General features: G+C 47.2%; 1 protein-coding gene across 2 annotated transcripts in view; it reads right to left on the reverse strand.

Annotated features, from left to right (window-relative positions):
- LOC146817250 (glutathione S-transferase 3-like) overlaps positions 1 to 15507 on the reverse strand; it is a 139179-nt gene extending 123672 nt beyond the window's left edge. For both annotated transcript variants that reach the window (XM_085610839.1, XM_085610838.1), the window contains exon 1: positions 15441 to 15507. The gene's annotated coding sequence lies outside the window, so the exon portion shown is untranslated. The remainder of the gene's footprint in view (positions 1 to 15440) is intronic.
- Between the last annotated feature and the right edge of the window lie 520 nt (positions 15508 to 16027).

A 16027-nucleotide genomic window follows, 5' to 3' on the forward strand; every position in this document is an offset into this window, starting at 1 on the left:
TTGGCAGTATGTGGTATGACCAAATGGGCTGCTCTATATGAGACAGCACGTTGCGTACGATATACTGCCAAACAAGGACTCGGGGAACTTTCATTCGCATACTACTGGACTGTGTGAGCCTCTGAGGAAGAGAGTCTTCGAAACGCGTCGGGCTCAGTCAGGTGTGAATAATTACAGGCAAGCGCGACGAATCATACCTAATAAAAGCTTGTGGGGAAAAGCAGCTTGTGTTCAAGTGCGGTTCTTCTGATGGACAAATCCCCAATGAACTGTATACATATGTGTGTGTGTATGCTGGGTCTGGCAGCTCAGTGGACGAATGCGTCCGCTGCAGGGGTCTGTGTTCAACCTCATGGTCAGTTTTTTTTGTTGCTCTAGCCCCGCCCCCTCCACCACTGACCCCGCCCCCACCGGTGCGGCCCTCGGGCACAAACCACACTGTAAATTTGGCCCCCGAGAGAAAGTTTGTGAGTACCCCTGCTCTACGCCAATGCACTATACACCACCCAGAGCAATTTTTGGCAAAACCTCTGTGGTTCAGCAAATTACTTATCTCCTCAAAATTCTTGTAAATGAATTTGAACCACTAGAGATTTTTCAAAAGCATTTGCATATATTGTCATGAGTTTCCTTTGCACCGTTGTTTCGCTGTCCCACTTGTCAACTGCGTCACTCACTGTTTTTTCATGAGCACCCATGTGCACATGTACATCTAATATAATATAGTGCCGCCGTTGATTTTGTTCACCTTATTTCAAATAGACTACTCTGTGCATTTGTTGCAATAACCATTAGTGCCTCCCGGTCTCCTACTTCCTGCAAATATTGTGCATGTTTTCTAAAATAGTCTTTTATCATTACCTGTTGATACTTGTTATTAGCTATATACCGGAACCTGCTTCAGAGCTCAAAAATAAAATTATAACATCGTGTTATAATTTTATTTCTCCTTCTTTGCACTGCTAGAAGCAGTAGGCAGTGCTTTCCAAACGGTGTGTCGCGACACGTTAGTGTGTCGGCTGCCGTCTGTAGGTGTGTCACACAGTGTGGTCTAGGCAATGCGGCTAGGCATCATGCAGGATGCTACTGACGCATTACCTGTTCCTGCGAAAGAGGAGTCTCCTGTGGTGGGGCAGCGAGCAGTGATTGGAGCCAGAGCATCGCTGCCGCTCGCTGCCACCCTCCTGCAGACCTGTTGAAGCATCCGGCAGTGGCAGTGAGTAGACTGCTGGTGGCTCCTGCAGTGCAGTGCTCTGCGCCACCCCCGCAGTCCCGTTCAATCTAGGTCAGGGGGAGGCCAGCAGCACCATCACCAGCGGCATCCAGAGCTCACTGCTGCTGCCCTCCCTCAGACCCGTGGAACCTCCGGCAGTGAGTTAAGGCCGTGGCGGCTCTCGCTGCTGCCGCCCCCGCAGACTCCACCCCCTGCAGACCCTTCAAAGCTTATGCAGGGGGGGCGAAAGCAGTATCACCAGTGGCGCAGCTTCACATGCTTGCGGATCCTGCAGCGCTCGCTGTTGCCGTCCCCCCACAGACCTAGTCAAGCATACACAGAGGGGCGGGGACAGCAACATTGCCAGTGATGTGGCTCCTGTAGCTCCACATGCTCGCTATCAACCTCATACATCTCATTCAAATAGTGAGTGTTGCTGGTTATATTCAAATTGTTTTAATTCTTGCACATATTTACATATTGTTACCCCTAAATGACAGCAGTCTTGGAAATGTATGTATGTTCTTATTTTACAAATCATATTTTGCTAGTAAAACTCAATTACCGTGTCGCGAAATGAAGCATGTCTAAAAAGTGTGTCACCAACATGAAAAGTTTGGAAAGCACTGCAGTAGGGCGACGCTCCTCCACCTTAGCAGAGAAACCGCCACTGGCTTTGACTCTGGTTTGTGCTGTCCGCATCCGCTCCTTGTGCAAAAAGGCAGCCCTAGGCAGCTGGTAGCGCCATGAGGCCACGCGGATAAGCTGCTTGTGGCATCTCGAGCTTCCGGAACAGAAACTCGCTGCTCACTCTCAGCCTTGCACACGGAACGTGAGCCATGTAGAAAATTGCCCTTCAGTTTTCAGCGTGTTTATGTCGGATGCCAAGGCAATCTGAGTGGGTTAGTCGGGGTTGCAACACAGAACTCCGGGCCCCGACATAACCTTGCTTTGAGGGCTTAGGTTTCTGTTTTACATTTTTCGGTTTTTACACACCATTGTCATCATGGCTGCAACCCCTTACCATCTTAAAAGGCCAGGATCCACAAATATCCGCGTGAATTCACATGGGTGATTTTATTCGATTTTTTCCCCTGCTCGTCTCCTTCGCACGCGCACTCGCCTCAGATTGACCCCCGCGCCAGAGCAACCCGCCCGCCCCAGCTCAGTGCTGAAGCTGCTGTAAAACCGGATTGCGCGCTCAACTTTCCCTCGCCCTAAATCCCTTCCAACCATGAGACAACGCCTCTCTTTGTAATTATTTTGTATACCATTGAAACTTGGTTACCTGGTGGGCCGACGAAATGGTTTTCATTCAAACTGGGTCTTGCAGACTGAATCTGCACTTATGAGACGTATTGTAAATGTACAGAAGAACGTTATTCCTTCCACAAAGACATGAAGGTAATGTTACTGCCTCCGGGGGAGTTAACTTCCAAATGTCTCTGATGGAGTTGGGGGGGGGGGGGGCAGCATAGTGAAAAGACATGACCTTTCAAACATGTGATATAATTACTACCATAAGAAGTGCCAAACAGAAATCCTGAAACTGTATTTTTTACTGCTGGCATCGTAAATAATTGTATTTCCGTCTAGTCAGTCATGTGCAGTCAGCTGCTTCTTTGCTGGAAATTAGCAACATTGTTGCAACAAGTCCTAAACGTTAGAAACAAACAGAAGTGGATGCGCATTTTTTTTTTTTAAATCAGGTGACTGGACGCTAATTATCACAATAATCCACCCGTGTGTCCACGGGCTGGGAGCACGAATCCTTCCAAGGTTTTGGTAACGAGGGTGAGCAGGAGCATGAAGTGGCCGGCTGTGGTACTTCAAATGCCAGGTGTTGAGGAGGGCCACCAAATCTTGTCACGGCTTCTCTTTTCTCCTGTATGAGCAGGAACCTAAAAAGCACTGCCGCCTTCACCTCTTTTGCACGTGTAGGGTCCTGGGTCTCAGCCACACCCCAACCAGGCTTCCCCCTCCTCCGGGAGCATGAGAGGGGCTTGGGCGCAAACCCCTGCTAAAAGTCCTGGCTTTCTTTGGCCTAGCAAAAATAGGAGGAATCTAAACCTTTTAAAGATTGTGTGGTTTCTGCTTAGGTTTCCAGCCTCGGTTGCTCTTCCAGTTCTTTCCCCGATCATGAGGTCTACTTCTACATCAGCAGACAGTATCCCTCCCTGCCTTTACGAAAGGTGCACTGCTGCTGCCCACATCACCACCCCACCCTTGCTCAAGTAGCATCACTTTACTAATTTAAAGCATCTCACCAATGCGTGTTGACATAAAGGTAATTGTTTCTTCTAGGATACTCCTTTAAGTTGAATGACTTAACAATGCATTCCTTTATCACACATTCATTACCATGCAATGCCTTTACCATACATGGCTTTTACACCGCAAGGCTTTACCATGCAATGCTTTACCGCGCATGCCATTACAATGTAAAGCAAGCATATATAAGGTAAGTGAAATCCATATATCGCCACTGTTTGGTTGAATGCCAAACAAAAATCTTAAAAGGAGCTTACAGCCCTCCCATTACTTACCATTTGTTGTCAGCAACATCCATCTCATTTATTTACCTCTCACTGGTCAGTACCACACAAGCACCTCCCGGTTTCACTTTCTGTCATGTGTTATTGCATGGACCAAATACAATTTCCAGTCCGCAGCCACTGTTGTTCCATTGGCCAGGCATTTTTGTGGAGGTACTTTAAAAAAAACTTTGCTCCTACCACTCCCATCAGAGTGCACGTCTTTACAGTTCCATTCCCTCTCAGTGTCGTTTGCCGCGCCTCCTTCTTGCCCTCTGTTGTTTATCGTCCCATCCTTGCTTGCCAGTCAATTTTTTTTTTGACATGCTGCACAGCTGCATGGGCTGCAGTGCAACATGGCTTAAAGGACAAAGCGCTTTGACACAGTCAACACTGGCCGCATCATAGCACTTGAAAAAAAAAAAAACTAAGCCATGTTGCACAGCAGCCCGCGCTGCTGTGCAACTGGTCTAAAAAACATTGAAAAACCCAATAGATGTCGCATAGGCAAGCATTTTGGCTTTGCCAATGCTTGCTTTAATTATCTTTACTATTCTATACTCCTACCCACCCCTACCACCCAATACCCCTACCCATACCTGACCCTCATAAACATCCTTGCCACCCAATACCCTTACCCACCCATAAAACCTAAAAAATATCCTTACCACATAGTACTCTTACCCACCCCTAAAAATACACTTACTGCCCAATGCCCTTACCCATCTTTAAACCCTAAAAACACCCTCACCACCAGTACCCCTAGCCACCTCTACATGCCCTCTCTCACATAAATGAAAAAAAGATTGCTAAGTCCCAAGGGCCACGCCCCCTTTACCCACCACTCTGCAAACACACCTCCTGGCACACTGCTGCTTGCGGGATAAAGTCCCCTGGGATGCTGAGGGTCCTTGGGGCCAACAAGCTCCCAGTTACCTCCAATAAGTCCCACCGGGCACGATTGCTGAGAGGTCTTCGGAGGCCATGCCCCCTTTCTTCACCACTATGCAAATGCACCTCCTGGCACACTGCTGGCGGGGGAGGGGGGGGGGTGGATAAAGTCCTATTGGATGCAGAGGGTTCTTTGGGGCCCTGAAGCTCACGTTACCTCCAGTAAATCCAACACAGCAGGACTACTGAGAGCTGGTCGGAGGCTCGCTCCCTTTCTCTACCACTCTGCAAACATGACTACTAGTTAAACAAGCATTGGCATAGCCAATAGGTCTCGTTTTTGGGACCGTATACGTATTTTGTTATGCAGCACAATATCCTAGGTGCAACAACATCAACAGTTGCATGGCTAAACACTTATAAGGTCCCAAAGGCGAGACCTATTGGCTATGCCAATGCTTGTTATAGAGTGCCGCCGATACCTCAAGGGCACCCTGGCGCTGGAAGTGATGCGAGGTGGTTGGGAATGGGGGGGGGGGGGGGTTAAAAAAAAGGGATATCGATTGATAGTTAAGCGAGAAAAAGAGAGTTATATAGGCCTCCCAACAGTCAGTTTGGAAAAGCCAGATTTTCATGTTTCCAGAAAAGTAAAGCATTCTGTGGACTAGGAAGTGTAGGAACCTGGGGTCACCAGGCCCTATGGGCGGTAACGTGGCGCGAGCCGGTCGGGCAACCAGAGGGCTATGTGTTAAGCAACCATACACCACACACTCCTCATGGACTAGGGACACACACAATAAGTGACGCCACACCGTTTAAATTATGCAAATACTTCAAGTTTATCCAAGTATAGCTGGTCAGTTGCAGTTCAGGAAGCAACAAGGCGATACAGGCATCATAATACCATCCATCAGTAAATACGGCAATCTTGGCGATATTTATGCAGTGCCTAACCTCATTCCGACACCCACGGCAGTTGGCTAAGTGCGGGTGATTATAGCGCTGTGCGCGCTAAGCGAGGCCTTTCCCTGAACAGGCCGTCTAACACAGCACGATACTCGTAATGGGTGACATCGGGTACATTAACATGGAGCCTGTAGAACTGAGCGCTCCCCGTAATCGATGGCCCCTAATCCTGTGAAGCAAAGCATATAAAACCAAGCGCTACGCGCAATCATTTACCTTTGAATACATTTGAGCAGAGCATATAACATAAAACGCTACTCGTAGTCCCGGTCTCTCCGGCTGGGGAAGCGGAGTCGGTGGTGTGAAGCGCCACACGAGGGTAATGTCAGTCCGTACTTGGGACGGCTTCCAGCGGGGAGGGTTACCGGACTTGAGGAGCGGGTCCTTACGCTCCGGTGCAGTTCACCGAGCACCGCGCTCAGTATCGTGGAAGGGGGGACACGGACAGGATCCCTCGGCGGGGTCTCTCCGTCACGCAGGCAGGGTAGAGGACTCCCACGGAGGGGACAACCCGGGCCAAGTGCGGTGTGGTTCCCAGACCAGCAGGGGGCGCACCAGGGGGGGGATCTCGGCCTCCGGGCTTAACTCCGTCTCGGCGTCAGCAGGCATCCGTCCTCACGACGATGGGGGAACTCGGCCCCGACCTTGCGCACCTCCTCACACGGCTGCGACGGCAGCGACGGGGCCCCGGGCTTCTCCTGGGCCTCGCGACACAGCAGGGCACTTCTCCAGGGTCTCGCGACACGGCAGGGCACTTCTCCAGGCCTCCAGGCCGCGGCGGTGAGTGCGCTGGCTTCGTCGTCGCAGGGGGGGGGGGGCTCAAGTTAAGGATGGGGATATGGTGCTCAGCGGAGCACGCTGCCGGGGGTCCCAGACCAGGGCAGGGAGTGCGGGGGTCACAGCGCTAGTACCTGGTCGATCCCCGGTGGCTTGGCAATCGGCTTAGCATTTAGTTTGATAGGTCAGCTTGGACACGCAGTCTCAGCTCTGGCATTCAAGGCTTACAGCTCGCTCTTGTCATGCAGTCTCAGTTCTTACAGTTAGGTTTCAGTTCTCAGTGGACAGATGAAGTCTTGTGGCGCAGATGTATCTGGCGCCCTTAAGGGGTTCCGTTACAGGGGGTAGGAATGGAGAGGGCGACTAGATCCTTCCTAGTCAGGCTGGCAGAGAGTCTCTGGGTCCTCCTACTACTGGGCAAGATCAGTGGGATTCACAGGGCACCTCACTCACTTAAGAGGCAGTACCTAAATCCTGTCACTCTCAGAGGCATAAGTCCCTGGCTAGGCCCTACCGCCTACACTCCTGGTGGATTCTTCCAGCTCTGCTTCACCCCAATGGCCAACTCACCACAAAAGTTTCCCTCCCACTCTTAAGTAGCCCTAGGTCAGGTGACCTCTACCAAGGCGGCAAAAGTAAAACCCCACCTCCCTTCTAGAAGGTTCCAGCATCTTCCAGGAGCTTCCCCACTCTACCTATGGGACAAAAAGGCAGGCTGGTGTCGCAACATTGTTGTGGGTCCCAGCCAGCTCCTGGCAGCTAGGGTGCTACTATGAAAAACGACCACCCTGCAGTAGCAGGGGTCGGTGGCAGCCATCTTGGGAGAAGAGAGCACCTGCACCTTAACACTGATTGGCAATGAAAAGGCGCCCGGAGACCTAGTCCAACATAAAAATGAGGGTGGAAAAAATGAGGCACGATACAAAAATAGAAGGGGAGGCCACCCTAGGGCTGACAGGTCCAACAGGAAGTGTGCCTGGTAAAGAATTCCAGTATTTGGCAGCCAAATAAGAAAAAGACCAGCCACCAGTGTGGTGTTTGTGGATCGTCTGATACATGGCAAAATAGGTGATGAGAATGGAAGTGCTCTCAACTGAATATTTTCCCAGAAGAAAGAGGACCTTGACAAACAAGGGCTTTGTAGCAAATATGTAAAGCTGTGAATGTGCTCCTTGTAGCCACGTGGAGCCTGGGCAAAAGATGACATGTGGGAAAGGTGAAGGGGGGGGGGGGGCGAGACGCTGTGCCCATGAGTAATCTTGCTGCAATACTTTGAATAGACTGAAGGTATAGAAGCCAACATTCAGGAAGACCTAAGTAAAGAGAGATGCAATGGTCAAGTCTGCAAGCATGAGAGCCAAACAACGGTTTTCCTATAGCCCGTAGGTAGAAGTGAGAGAATTTTCCTGTGCAGCCAGAGGTAATATTGAGGAGAGGAAGATACACTGTTGATCTCTTGAACAAAAGCAATTTTTTGGACAATGTTTTATCCATTTATAGAGCGCTTGGTTACACCAGACGGTGTGTCCCCGCGCACAATGAGAAGGGACAGATTTAACAAGGGAAAGAACTTTTTTTTGATGAGTGCTGAGAAAACTGATCTAGTAGAGGCTGGTTGACACGAATAGCGGGAGGAGAGTTGGCCTTGCAAGTATTGAACTGGTAAATAGTTACAATTTTGAAGGAGAAAAAAATAAAAAAAAAAATAATAAGAAAGCCGCAGAGCTCGTGAGGGCCAAATGGTAGGAATCTACAAATGCGGTCGATAAGATGGCTAACAATCTAGAAGACTGAGCTGGGAGAATTTGCGATTTTAGTACTGGAGGCAAAATAATTTGAGGAGCAAGCCTGTTTGATTAGGTTGTTATACTGCTTTAGCTAGATGCGGTAATGTGTTTTGGCCACAGTCAGCCCTTCAAACACATGCACAGGTGTAAACCAGGCTACTGACTGAGTTTTTCAGGTTTGCCAGATGCATTTATTAGAGGCAAAAAAATTGGCAGATCTAGGAGCCAGAAGGAGTAGCTATTGGTTGGCTCCAGACGATGTGGGAAAAGATGAGAGGGTGAAGGCAAGATGATCTTGCAATTTGTGGTTATTGATCTTGTTTCAGTGGCGAAAACAAGACCTCGGGGGCTTGGCTGACCAGCTAAAGATCGGGAAGTGTGATGCTTAAAAGTAACCATAAGATGGTTTCACACGATATCCAGCTTGTGAGAAAACAGGAAGTGAAAAGTGGATCGTGAATTTCTCCCCCAGAGCAAGTGGGTAGAGTGACTAATAGCGAGAGGCCGATAAAATTAATTTGGTTCAGCAATTCCAGGGAGCGAGGCGTCCTTAAGCTAAGTATTAAAGTGCCTAAAAAGAAAAAAAATGAATGCTTTGATAAGTATGTAAACACAATGTTAAGAAAAATGTGTATAAATCTTGTGCATGGCCACAAGGCGGGAGATAAAGCTGCAGATCCACAGAAACGCAGGTAATCTGCCATAATATAACAGGCGCGCGCCTCGCGCTGAAAGTTAAAAAAAAAAAAAAAAAGGGGGATTGCAGGAGAGAGAGAGACAGAGAGAGAGAGGGGTGCACCCACGAGTGGTGCGCACGCGCTGGGGAGAGCTCTTTTTCAAAGCACATACTCGTGCTTGTGGCGCACCGCTGCGCACTCCCGCAAGCTGTATGCCGCTACAAGCACGAGTATGTGCTTTGAAAAAGAGCTGCACGACGGCTAAAGGTCTCCTATGCAGCGCTGCATAGGCAAGACCTAAAAAAACAGAAATTCACTTTAAAAAAAAACAAAGGTTACAGGGACATTTAAGTTAGGAAACATATTTTGAAAAACTTTAGAAATTCACTGGAAAAAACAACAGCAACAGGGATGTTATAGTAAGGCTCAGATTTCACTAGGACAAAACCAGTGAAATTCAGCAGTTATAGTTACCTGAGCTAACTATAACTTACGACCCCACAATTCACTGCTTATGACCTCACTTATTACATCACTCATGATATGGTCAGTGACATCACTGATGACATCTCAAATGATATCATCCACAGAACCACTCGCACACATACTCACATCCCCATACAACCTCTTGTACTCCAACTCACACACCTGCACAATCACTCACATGCCCATTCACAGACATACCAGTATTCACACACCCACTTGTTTCTCCATTGAGCCACTCACCCACCCACCCACTCACTCATACAACCAGTCACTCACCTATACACTCATCCATACAGCTACTCACACTTATTTACCTACAAAGTCACTCAAACAATCAGCCTCTCAAAACAGCCATTCACTCACCCATACATGCCCTCCCCCACTCAGACATCCCCACATCCATACAAGCACTCTCACGTCTGCGTACCCACCTATACAACCATTGACAGATACTCACTCTCCATTACAGCCACTCACACACCAACTCACTTATCCAAACCACTCAAACAACCCCTTACTCACCCATACAGCAACCTGCAGCCCAGTCACTCACTCATTCAGCCATTCAGACACCCACTCAGTCACTACATACCCACTTACCCACTCATTCAGCCAATCTCACCACCACTCACTGACCCATACAGCCACTGACATACTCACCAATACAGCCACTCATACAGCATCTCACTTACCCACCCACTTATACACCCACTCACATACCCATACGCACAAGGATATATACAGCCACTCACATAATATACATTAGAAGTAGTATAACTCATTAGCAGTACATCTAGTGTACTATGTTAACTTTTGTAGTGTGTTAGTATATATCAACAATCATAAGCTCTTACAAAATACTCACTGGATAGTGTCATCGGTGATGTCATCTGAGATGTCACTGACATTATCACGAGTGATTTAATATTTGAGGTCATAAGCAGTGCATTGCGGGGGCATGAGTTATAGTTAGCTCAGGTAACTATAACTGCCGATTTCACTGGTTATGTACGAGTGAAATCTGAGCCTAACTAGAACATCCCTGCAACCTTTGGTTTCTTCAGTGAAATATATATATATATATATATATATATATATATATACACATACATATACATATACATACACATACACACACACATATACATTCACTGAGAAAACCAAAGGTTTCAGGCATGTTATAGTTAGAAATTAGCATTTTAAAAAACCTTGGAAATTCACTGGGAAAAAAACATAGGTTTTAGAGAAAGTTATAGTTAGCATAACACTTCACTCGTACAAAACCAGTGAAATTCCCCCGTTATAGTTAGTTCAGCTAACTATAACTCGCGCCCCCGCAATGCACTGCTGATGACGTCACATATTACATCACTCATGACATGGTCAGTGACATCACTGAGGACATCATCCAGTGACTGTGCGTTTCTGTAAAGTTTAAATATGTTTAATATATATATAGGGAAAGGCGTATTGAAGAATGAGTGGGTGTATAAGTGTCTGAATGGATGATTTACTAGGTGCGTGACTGACTATAAGTAAGTGATTAAATGTATCTTACTGAATGCATGGGTTAGTGACTAAACTGTGTGAATGTCTGTAACCGTCTGTCTGTTGGTGTGTAAGCGGTTGCATGGGTTTGTGAATAGCTACATGAGTGTCTATATGATTGATAGGTTCTCTGTGTATCTGTATGGGTTCCTGAGTGTTTGTGTGGGTGGAGTGTGTGTGTGTGTGTGTGTGTGTGTGACTGTACATAGATGTTTGAGTGGGTGATTCACTGGGTGCATGATTTCAAGAGTGCATCTGTGATGGACTGTATAGGTGGGTGAGTGTGTGTATAGGTGTGTTAGTGAGTGAATGTATATATCAGTGGTACATGTGTGAGTGTTACATGTGTGAGTACCTACATATGTGAAAGGCAGTATATGTGTGTTGGGAGTATATAAATGGCTATAAGTGAGAGTGTGCTATTGTGAGAGTGGCTGTATGGATGAGTGTGTGCTTGTATAAGAGCGTAAAAATGTGCTAGTATTTGTATGACTAATTGAGCTGGTGTGTGTATAAGTGTGTAGATAAGTAAATGGAGGCGTGATTAATTATTTGCATGACTGACTAGGTGTCTGAGTACCTCTATGGATGAGTGGCGGTGTGTGAGTGTCTATATAGGTGTATGAGTGCATACGATAGTCCTGTATTGAGTGACCATAAGTCTAACAACCAATTGCAAAGTCAATAGTCCTGGGTTGTTGTAGGTATAATGTTACTTATTGTATTATATATCTGGATGCAATGACAGAGGCAGCACAATAACGGTTGGGCGGCACACTATGCTAAGCAAAGATTTTTAGCTTTCACGTTTTTACGCCACACCCTTAATTACATCAGGCATGCCCCTTTGAGAGACCCCCCCCCGTTTTTTTTAATCCCACTTAAAGCCCTGAGCAGGCCTAAAAGCACCATGCGTGCTTTCAGAATCACTAACATATGTTAGTGACTCAGAATGCACACATGGTGGACATCTATGTACATTCCCCCGCTGCGCATCCAAGAAACCATCTTCAGAGCGGATAAGTGAACTATGATTATCAGTTTTAAAGCGTGGAGTAACCCTCGCCTTGGTAGAGCCAGCTACGTTCTGCAGAGTCTTGCCCTGATGACCTTGAATAATTCTTAAACAGATTATTGCAAATAGCATTCTTCTTTCATTCATTTAATCTGGATAATGTGTGAGATTGTATTATAGACATTTTTTGACAAATGTGGTTTTGTTTCATGCAGCATCCATAAAAAAATGTTTATTTTAGATTTAAACAGGATCTCGGATATGAGAAATGGAAGGATGTCACAGTGATTATTTGCAGTAGTATTAGTGGGCTTCTTCTGTGTTACAATATAGGAAAAATACATCACTATCCCTGAAGAGTAACTATAAACACATTTGGAATTTGAACCAGTGTGTCTGTGCACTGTTTGTGATCTGGCCAAAAGGACACGAGAAAGATGAAACTGGATCATAAATTCAAAGCTGATCCGCACAGAGGCCCTCAAAATACGTTTGGCCGAGGGCGCGCAAAGTCCTTAAGATGTCCCTGAGCTGCCACTGTGTAGTTAGTTAGTAAAGAAGAGGTTCACTGGCACTGTGGAATGAGGCCGGTTGCCCCGTTTTCCTAATATATATATATTAGTGTAGCTTTGTCGTGATTGCATATGCTCAGCACTTTCTTATTTCAAACATGACACAACCATTGTATGCCAGTCACCAATACGAAGGCCAACCCCCTGGCTGGACTGGCCTTAGCAGGCATCAGGTGTTTGCCTGGAAGGCTGGGGGTCAGTTTTGGAGCAGTGGGGGCCAATTGTGTTACTTGGGGCAGTTTTGCAGCGATGCTGCAATTTGGGCCCTCAGTAACAAAAGCACCAGTGTTGGGGACTGGGTTTAAGCAGTAGTGCTTGACACTTGCCCCCCCCCCCCCGTCCACCCCACCTCTGGTGGGAGCCAGTGTGGCAAAATTGCCAGCGCTACTTTGGGTTCCCAGTCCGGCCCTGCCTGCCCCATCAAACAGGCCTCCTCCGTTCCAGTACCTAGGTCATTTATCTGCTCATGAATATTAATGAGACTCTCGCAATTTGCGACCTCATTGGGAGTGACAGGCCCTCCCAGGGATGGTGACCTGCTGGGCTCAGCAGACCACCATGTCTGAGACTGCTTTTAAATAAAGCAGCTTCTCTTTTTAAATGCCTCCAGTTTTCCTTAAAGGAAAACGGGAAGCATTTAAAAAATATATATATTAAATGTTTTCGTTTCATTTTTTTAAGGGCAGGCAGTGGTCATTGGGACCACTTCCTGCCCTTAAAAAAATAATATTGCATGCATTTGCAATGGGGAAGGGGTCCCCTGGGGACCCCTTCCCATTTGCTAATGCATTACTACCTACTTGAAGTAGATGGTAATTTGCGAGTGTTTTGCAGTCACTATTAGGAAGGGAATGCCCCTTCCTAATATCGAGTCGCAAAACAGTATTTATTTGCGAGTCGCAAAATACTGTTTGTACATGGGCCCAGGCTTTTTAGCATGCGCAAACGGGTCCAAGACCCGTTTGTGCATGCTAAAAAGCGTTGTGCATCTGGCCCTTGGTCACTGTTAAAGGGTGCTAGTGAGGGAATCCGTGGTGGAGGTGGTTATTGGGGGGGCCAACAAACATTATCGCACAGGGCACCACCAGCGCTAAAGCCGGCCCTGCCCTCACAGACCCTCCTTCATCACGCTGCTTCCGAAGACAAGATAAGAGCACCTTTCAAGTCACTCAGGCAAAACACCAAAATGTTTCCCTCATAGACCCACGACAAATCCAGCACTCTGCCATTCATACGCACCCCAATGGTGTAATGCAAGACTCATTTGAAAAAGTGCTTCAGCGCCTCACACAGAAGTTTGAAGCGCTACATAAATGCTACAATACAAATTACATATTATCACATTCCATGTAAGTTACTTAGGCTGAGCATTTGCCTGCTGTGCATCCACATCACAATCGTGTTTATTAAAGCACTTACTTCGTAACTCGAGAGCTTCAGGGATACTGTCAGAGCGAGGGAGTGTATGGTCACATTCAGGGCTTTAAGTGGGATGAAAAAACTGGGGGGGGGGGGGGGGGGGGGTTCTAAATAGGGTGTGGTCGATGTAATTAAGGGTGTGGCTTAAAGCAACTCCGCTAAAAATCTGTGCTTAGCATAGTGTGCTGCACGTCTGGTATTTTGTTGTTTATATCATTGCATCCAGATATACAATACAACAAGCAACATTACACCTACAACAAGCCGAGCTTTGCCAATTGTTGTTAGTTGCATAAAACAAATAAACAACAACAACGGCTTAGTTGTATATAATATTGAAAAAGTCTCCATTCTGAGATTGTGAAAAAACTATAACGAGTGTCTTTGAAGTTACTACAAAGGCAGTGAAGGGTAGTATTGCTGCAGAGTTAAGCAGGGCTTTAAGTGGGATGTAAAAACTAGGGGGTCTCATAAAGGGGCGTGGACAATGTAATTAAGGGCGTGGCTTAAAACACATCAGCTAAAAATCTGTGTTTAGCACTGTGTGCCACCGACTTGTATTTTGCTGTGTCCGTCATTGCATCCAGATATATGATACAACTAGTAACATCATAAATACAACAAGTCAGGACTATTGGCTTTGTCAATGGTTGTTAGTTGCATAAGATAAATAAGCAGCAACTATGGCTTGTTTACATTATTGAAAAAGCTTCCACTGAAAACCCTGGTGACACCACGATAATGTTGCTGCTCCTGAGTTTCAAAAAGAGAAGGGAAATCCAGAGGGAAAATGACACTCTCTGAAGGATTTCCCTTCCCCTACAACACTCACCTGGCATGACGTCATGCCGTAACTTCCCCACTAGTGAGAAGTGAGCACGCACACATCGATGTGCCTGCTGTCACTGCAGTCCTGAAAAAAACGGACCGCCTGTGCCAGGGCACAAAACTGAGCCTGATAGAGACCCGTTTCGAGGCCCCCTTTTACTTTTAAAAAAACTGCCGGTGCTCAGCACCGACGAGACATGGCCCACTTAAAGCCCTGGAGTTAAGCTTTGTGTTTTCACCCTGAGGGCGAGGGCAAAAACGGTGAGCCCGGTAGACCCGTCTCAGCACCTGCTTAATCGAATTGCAGGTGCTGAGCACCGGCAGGACCCGGCCCATTTAAAAGCCTGGTCACAAAGGCAGTCTCAGGAGGGCGGCGGGCACAATAGGAGCACGTTATCAACGGGTCAATGGATCGGGTTGGTCTCTGACTGCTACCACGGCAGACCTCTAAGCGACGCGGGGGCTCATCACGATGAGATGTGGTCGGAGACTGATGTTGAGAGCGCCCAGACACGTCAGCTAGACACAGCGGCGCTTCTGTGCAGCTGCGCCCTGCGCTTCTCCTCCTTGCCTGAGATGCAACAGGTCTATCTACACGCTGCGCCGAGTGCTCTTCCTCTGCTGCCTCGAACTCCACACCGCAACCCCCAAAACAGCGTGGGCCGTTTGCCCTGGGAGCAAATTAGGGAGCCCGTCACCCCAGAACAGCGGACCCCGAACTACTCACCCGAGGGATTTCGGCTCAAGAAGTGCGCTGTGAACGGTGCTTGCGGAAGTTAATTCGGGAGTCAGAGAGCAGTGAGAGGTTGGGCTTTATTTTATTCACACACTTGCCTATATCGGGGGAGGGGCTTCGAGGAAGGGCCGGGCTACAATGAATGCAGGACAAATCACGAGAGGAAAAAAAGCAAGAGGCCGGCCCCTCGGGGGGATCCGCGCTCGTTCTCACCGCGATAATATCACCGCCGTGACTCAGCACTTTGCGTTTGTAAGCCTGGCACGGAGTGAATGAACTTGAGCTGATTGCAAAAGTGTTCTTTCACTATTAGATATCTACAAAATGCTTGTCATGCTAATATGGGCCATTTGTACATAAAGTAGCTAATGTACATAAAATAGTTACTTCTGTCATCGTACTAAAAAATGGGACCAAAGTTTAACCTTTGATTAGCTGATATACCTGGCCTCAATTGAGCCATTTTTTTGTTCACTACAAACCATTATACTCCTTTTTGAGGGCAAGGACGGTGCACCACGTAACAACATTCAAACAGTTTCCAATCTTGCGAAAATAAGTCCTTTATTCTTTTTCAA

The sequence above is a fragment of the Triturus cristatus genome, chromosome 6, assembly GCF_964204655.1.
Source record: "Triturus cristatus chromosome 6, aTriCri1.1, whole genome shotgun sequence".
Taxonomy (NCBI): domain Eukaryota; kingdom Metazoa; phylum Chordata; class Amphibia; order Caudata; family Salamandridae; genus Triturus; species Triturus cristatus.